Source organism: Armigeres subalbatus, chromosome 3 (genome assembly GCF_024139115.2).
Source record: "Armigeres subalbatus isolate Guangzhou_Male chromosome 3, GZ_Asu_2, whole genome shotgun sequence".
Classification (NCBI taxonomy): domain Eukaryota; kingdom Metazoa; phylum Arthropoda; class Insecta; order Diptera; family Culicidae; genus Armigeres; species Armigeres subalbatus.
Genome location: NC_085141.1, coordinates 297615803 through 297623048, shown reverse-complemented (window position 1 = coordinate 297623048; position 7246 = coordinate 297615803).

Sequence of the window (7246 nt, the reverse complement as noted above, 5' to 3'; positions counted from 1 at the left end):
TGGAAAACGAACTTTTTGCGTCGTAATCTACGCATAAATGGCAGCAGATGTGTTTCCAACACCTGGATGTAGTCCTCGTTGTTCATTTTGAAAGAAGTGAAAGCAACCCAAGCAGCACAACTTGTTTCACTACTGAACATTTCACTGTGTTGCAACTATTCGGAAAGAAACAATTTTTGCGTATGTGCCATCGAATATAACTCTCTTGCAATCTAAAAAGCGCAAGAGGTGGAGCCTACGGAAACATCCTTCAATTACAGTAAAATTGCAATAATGTTGCAAAATACTACGGCGGAAAAAAAAGTAAAATCAAAATATAAAGCTGGATTCGATTTATGGATCTTGTGATTGATAGTCCTTCACTCTACCACAGCACCATTCAACACTTCGAAGGGACTGCATGTTGACTCACCATAAAAACCATACGATTATGAAGTTTTGTACTCGGGTTTTCTGTTACTTGATTGCACCATCACAGGAAAAAATTGTGAGTTGTCAAAACGTTGAACGATGCTAAATTAAACATGAAGACACACTTAACTTATTTGCAACTTAATTTAAACAAACAAATAAATTTTGAAAGACGCATTGAAGTTACATGGTGAAAAATATGCAACTTAATGATTTTGTTTCGTGTTTGCAACATGAAGTGCAGTCTTCTTTGGTTGTTTGTTTTCAAATGTCAAGCACGTCCTGCATTGCAATGTTAATGAAACATTGATCACAATTCGAACGTTTTTGACATCTTGATGCAACTTTTTCGTGCTTTGATGTTTTTCCAATGCCTTGAATGAAACTAAATAGAAACAAGGTGCTTTTTGGAAGATGTTGCGTGTGCTACTTGGGAAGATCCAGCTTCCCAGATTCACAGAATCCCGCCCATGCCATACAGGATCCCCCACCGAAGTTCCGGGTCATGACATTTTGCTCTTCCTTCCTCAAATCGCGCCATTAGCCGTTGAAACCGTCAGGGTCATCCAGGTTACATTTTTTTCATCACTGAAAATCATCTGAATAATCACAAAACACTATTGGAGCTTTATGTTTCGAATACGCTTCTGCAGCTTAAAATATATCTCTGAATAACAAGGACTGCTATCAACTTACCATGTTCCACTGGCGATTCATATTGGTTTTTGCAAAGTTCTAACACCACTCGATATGGGAAGGGGTGAGGTTTGGAGCTTTCACCTTTTTCGCCCTTTTTATAAACGGACTTTTGACCAGAACCTCTCGAGTAACGCTTAAGTTCAATTCCTGCTTAATCTGCATAAGCGATTTCGAAGAATTTGAAGCAGTGCTGCTAATTTACCGTTTATCCCTTCCAGAAAGTTTCGATTTGCGAGGTTTTTTTTCTAAGTTTTACCATATCCTGTTGGGTTCTTCAAGTAGTTAAGTACTACTTGATGTGATCGAACAATACGACGAGCTATCTCTTATGCCGACCTTCTCCTGATGAAATGCTTCAATTTTACCTTTCTCCTTCTCTGTGAGCGATTTTCCTTTCGTTTTCCAATGACGAACTGCATGCTTTCTGTGACGCGAGTGACAAGGCCTTCGCTTATGCGATTTAGGGTAAGACGGTATAATGCGCCCCACCTGGCCAAAACGCCCCCCTTTGATTTCTAGAAAACTATAACTAATTAAGGTTCAAAATCAGTTGGTACCTATAGGTATTTGTAAACCCATCATACTTTGTGAATGTGGAAGTATTTTTGTATTACACAATGAAAATAATAGCAAAATAGAAAAAGTTACAGTTTTGATGTAACTTTTCATGTTTGTTTGCTCAACATTCTAGAGCGACTCTGGCATACTGTCCGCAAAACTTGCACTGGAACACTCAGTTGGGCAACAAAGTAACTTTTCTCAGTGGTTAATAAGATATAAAATTGTTTCCATTTTCAAAATATAACGATTTTCGAAAACATGTTTCACTGGCCAAAACGCCCCAGTGTAGACAGGACGATATGCCCTTACCAACTGGACACAAGCGCAGGGAGCTTGCAGCAGTTGCTTCTAAATTGTATGGAAATTATTGAAAGGTAATTCACGCCTGCTTGAATGGGCCTATGTTGGTTTTTAAATGTCAAGCGCATAAGGATTTGTAGCCTTTTTATTATGGGATTGATAAAATACTAATGAAGGGCTATGAAACGTCTTTGGTTGAGGTGGGGCGTATTGCCCAGGCACTTTTGAAAATTCATTTTTTCACGACTTTTCAAAAAAGCTTTATTACGTGTTATCTGTAATATTTTTATATGACTATTCACGGGCAATGCGTTTGCGACTTCCTGGACTACCAAATAACACAAAGTTTGCATAAATTGCGTTGAGAAGTAAAAAGTTATCAAGAAGTTGCCTTAGGGGGGGCATATTATACCGTCTTACCCTACATGGATCATCATCGTCGGGATGGTAATTCGCATGTGACTTTGGTCTATGTAGAGTCGAGAGTTGCTCCCCTGAAGTCGTCAACTGTGCCACAATTGGGCCTTCAAGGTCTTCTTGCCAGCCAGATGATGAAAGTACTTCAAGCAGAACTCGATATAGAATTGACGAAGGCGTTTTTCTGAGTTGAGTTGGATGAATACTGGTCAAATGCTGACGGCTCGCGTGTAATGAAGATCAAGGAAAACGATCATGGTGTCAATTTATGGCATTAGATACCATCGCAGTTGAATATCGCAGACTTCGCAACGAAATCTTATAAGTTATAAGTTTAAAAGCATGAAATGGCTGAAGGGTCTGGATAATTAACTCAGAGACAGCAGAGACAGTGATGGAATATTGACACCGACTGAAATGGTGAGTTGCCATTTTGAGGTAATTCTCGATTCGCCGGAGGGTCCATTGTGCCTTGCACTAAACAAGTGTGTTAATCTACCCAATACAAAACGTTTCTCAGATTCAATCGGTTGATAAGGTCTACAGCATACTAGCTCTGACACGAATGCACCTTTCTGGTGTAAAGTGTCATTAATAAACAAACAAACAAACAACAAGCATACTAGCTGAAAATGGAAAATATATTGAAATTACTCAAGAACAAGAAGCTTAAATGGTTCACAATTACTGTTCGATGCAAAAAATGCGTTGTACAGTAATCGGAGGTCTTCGAAGAAGAGTGTCGAAGCATAAAGAACTAAGGATTTGTGTAGGCAGCAATCATTTGAGAACCTACTCGCCGTTCCTACAAGATGGGATAATCAGCATGCGAGACCGCGTGCAAGATGACAGCAAGCCGTCATTATGCCAACCAATCATCCTTTTTCGACGCATCGATGCGCATGTACCATATTGCTATGGCACATCAAGGCTTAGAAACAGCTGTCAACAACATCAAGGAACGCCATCGTATTCTCCGGATTCGCTCCCAGGTGAAAAAATACGTTATATCTTGTGTCAAGTGTCGTGAGCTCAGAGCGAAACCTCGAGTTCTTCAGATGGGAATGCTTCCGCCAGAATGAACAACTCCTTTCGTACTCCCGTTTACCAGCACTGGAATAGATTATTTTATGCCACTATGTGTCAAGGTTGGCCGTCATGTTGAGAAAAGATGGATGATACTCTTCACATGCATGGCTTCTAGAGCAGTGCATCTCAAAACCAGCGCTAGATACAAACAGCTGTATCATGGTCATATACTGTTGGACATGAATCCATGGATTACCGCAATGTATCACGACAGACAATGCTACCAACTTCACTGGCGCAGATAAAGAACTCAAGAAGCTAGTGGAAGCTTTGGATCAGCCGCAATGGGTGGTCCGCTTTTTGGAGGATGCTGGTAGCGTTTGGTGCGCTCCATGAAAACTGGCCATTTTGCAATGCTTGCAAGAAAGACATCCGACGGACTTGGAATTGCGAGCTACATTATGTGAGTTGATGAATACTATCAACAATAGGCAGCTTTACATATGTTCCGGAAGTCCCACAAGATGTTTAACTCCTGACGCTGAACATGCTGTCAGAGATGTTGAATTAAGCCGAAACAATTGGATACGGTTTTTGACTACGACTTTGACGAACGAGACTTGGACTGTCGTGCCGATTACAAGCAATCCCATGTATAAGCCGATCGTTTCTGGCACATGTGGTTAGCATGTTATCGTCATGAACTGATTGGGAGTCGGAAATGGCCGGACAACAGGAACTTTCACGAATATCGTATCGGTGATGTAGTAATGAAAGTTGATAAAGCCTTGCAGCGAGGAAGTTGGATAAAAGAGATAGTCGAAGCATGTGAAACCTTGTAAAAGTAAGAATAGTACAGAAAAAATAGTTTGATGATTTCTCGTCGAATCATGAAAATGGAGCCAAACTTGCCAAAAATTTTGCGTGAGATTTTTTTTTGCACGGCCGTTAAAAAAAAAGTGTAAGAACAGAATAGGGTGTACACTCAATATCCTTCGAAGGACCAGGTGCACGAAGGACCACTGATACGCATTGCCCAGCATTTACCGTGCCTGGAAGCTCATGTATTTTAAGACAATATAGGCATCAGCCCTATTTTAACGGTCATACCGGAAGTGAACAACAACTATTTCGGTTCTTGTTGCTACTAGAGACCGAGTATACCACTTCATCTCCATGATTGTCATGGGATAGAATAGCCTTAAGCTATGTTTTTGTATGGATTCACTTTGTTATGGAATTATATTTATGCGCTTTAGAGACGTTTCATTTACGTTTCTCCCAGCCAAATTTTCAAACAATATTTCTATATAGAAGCTACGGAGATTCTTCCCTAAAATATATTAAATCTCAAGTCACTTAATTCTTCCTGCGCTTGTGGTGCTTTTTTGAATATCGCGTGTTCTATCTACAAAAAGGACACTGAATTATAGCAAATAACACGTAATCACATTGATGAACGCTGCCTACAATGTACTCTCCTAAAGGTTATGCCGTTGACTAGCAGGATTTGACAGAACTAGGTGGGATTCAAGGGCGAATTCTCTACCACGGACCAGATGTTCGCCCTACGTCAGATATTGCAAGCTGCCCACACATCATCTATTCATCGACTTCAGTGCTGCATATGATCGAGACCGGTCATGGCAGCTAATGCATGAACACGGATTTCCGAATGAACTGATACGGTTGATAGAGGTGACCATGGATCGGGTGATGTGCGTAGTTCGACTGTCAGGGACGTTCTCGAGCCCCTTTCGAACGCGCAAAGGGTTACAGCAAGGTGATGGTCTATCGTGCCTCCTATTCAACATCGCGTTTGAGCTTTGAGGGAGTAATACGAAGGACAGAAATTGAAACGAGTGTGGTACGATTTCCACACAGTGCGTTCAGCAGAACGTATCTTTGAGAAGATGAAGGAAGGCTATGTATCAGACTAAAGCGGGAAGCTAAGCAATTCAGACTGGTCTTCAACACGTAGAAGAAAAAATACATGATAGGAAGAGGACAAAGAGAAGCCAAAGTAAGCCACCCTCCACGAGTTTGTACGGGTGGTAACGAAATCGAGGCGATTAAAGAATTCGTGTTCTTAGGCTCAGTTCTGGTGACCGCAGAAAATGATAATTCTTCTACGGACGCGAGACCAATGATTCTCAACAATGATCCGACTAGCACAAGAAGCCCCTGAGCAGCGTGCACGATGGATCGATCAGGTGAAAGACGATTTACTGGATGGAAGCAACTTTTATGTTGCAGTCCACTCCAGCCTTAGTTTGATTGATCGTTCAGCTTCAACAAATTGAGAACCACCAACCAATCTACACTCGAATCAAAAGTTTAAATATATAAAAATATCAATAACAAAATGATTTATTCACCTGCTGACTTTCTTATTATTAGACAAGACATAAACATTCAGGATTCAAAAAATCCTTTTTCATCATAACTTTTGAACGCCGCAAAAGGATAGTGTGCAATGTATTTCGTTTTGCTAAAAACTATTGGGGTTATATCTCATTTCGAAGAACTTACTCCTGGAAGGTTGTTTTCGGAGGGAAATTATAGTCTTTCGGTAGGGTACAACTTTGTCGTGCGAGAAAGACGAAACACGGTTACCCGTGAAGTATATTCTCACATGTGCACGGACACGTATCCACGTGGACCACGGTTCAATTCAGCTACCAGGTAAAGTAATTAGAGGAGTTTTGCTGGTGGTTCACATGTGAGTGAGCACGAACCGATGTATACGAGCGTAAATAGGAACCTACTATGTATGTGGATATATGTTTTATTTTTTACACATGTGTAGGAGTGTACACGTGCACTCACAACAAACCGCCATCTGTCAGAGCTGCTGGCTGACCTGATGTGAGATTAATCTGCAGACGAGCAATTTGTGTGCGCTTTGGTGCTTTGTGTTTTCTGCGCTCGGTGGGATGTCGTCCTTATGCTACAGCATGCAGTCATCGTGTGCTTTGGCCGATTCCGAAAGGGATGTCCGCCTGACCCGGACTCTCGGGTGCATATGCAGATGAATAATAGATTATAATATGGTCCAAGTTTGATTATGAAATACGATGTTCGTTTGGGGAATTTGCGCTGTTAATAACTGTATGCTCATGAGCGAGAACGGCAACTGCTATGAACTGTGTGGGAGCATGCAAACTAACGAGTTGGGCTCATAAATAAATATGGCAATATGGAACGGCTTTGGGAGTCATTAGGATTAAGCTTATGCATAGAATATACTTAGATTTCTTGCACTGACTTTGTTGTACGTCGCTTATTTCAAATCCGGAAATTGTTTTGAGCTTAGAGTTAGGTTTGAAGAATTTAATTGGGTAAGTTAAAGTCGTTAGATTTCGATTACTTAGCTTCTTTGCGATCTCGAATAGAAGTCAAACAAAATCGAACTAAACCTAGCGCCAGAAATCAAGTATATTGGAGGAATTGATTCCTACAACACTATTTGTCATTCAGCGAGAATCCCTATAATAAGAAACCAAACTGTACCCTAACTTACGGCGAAAGGTTTCTTTTGCCTCAGATACAACAAGCTCTTTACACAGCATATCTCGTGAAAATTCCTGCCCTTTAGTAGTAGGTGGAAAAAAGAAACTCCCAGATGGTTTTGATCTTCCGAGAAAATGAAACATTTTCCCACCGGCATCCCTCACAAACATAAGCATAAACACCCACAACGCCACGCCATCGTCGCCGTCATCATTGCCATCTAAGAGTAGGACCGCTTCCTCGTGGAAAGCCGCGGGCGCGGATGGATACCCATGTGATTTTTCTCAATGTTGCTTTTCCTGTGACATTTCATTCC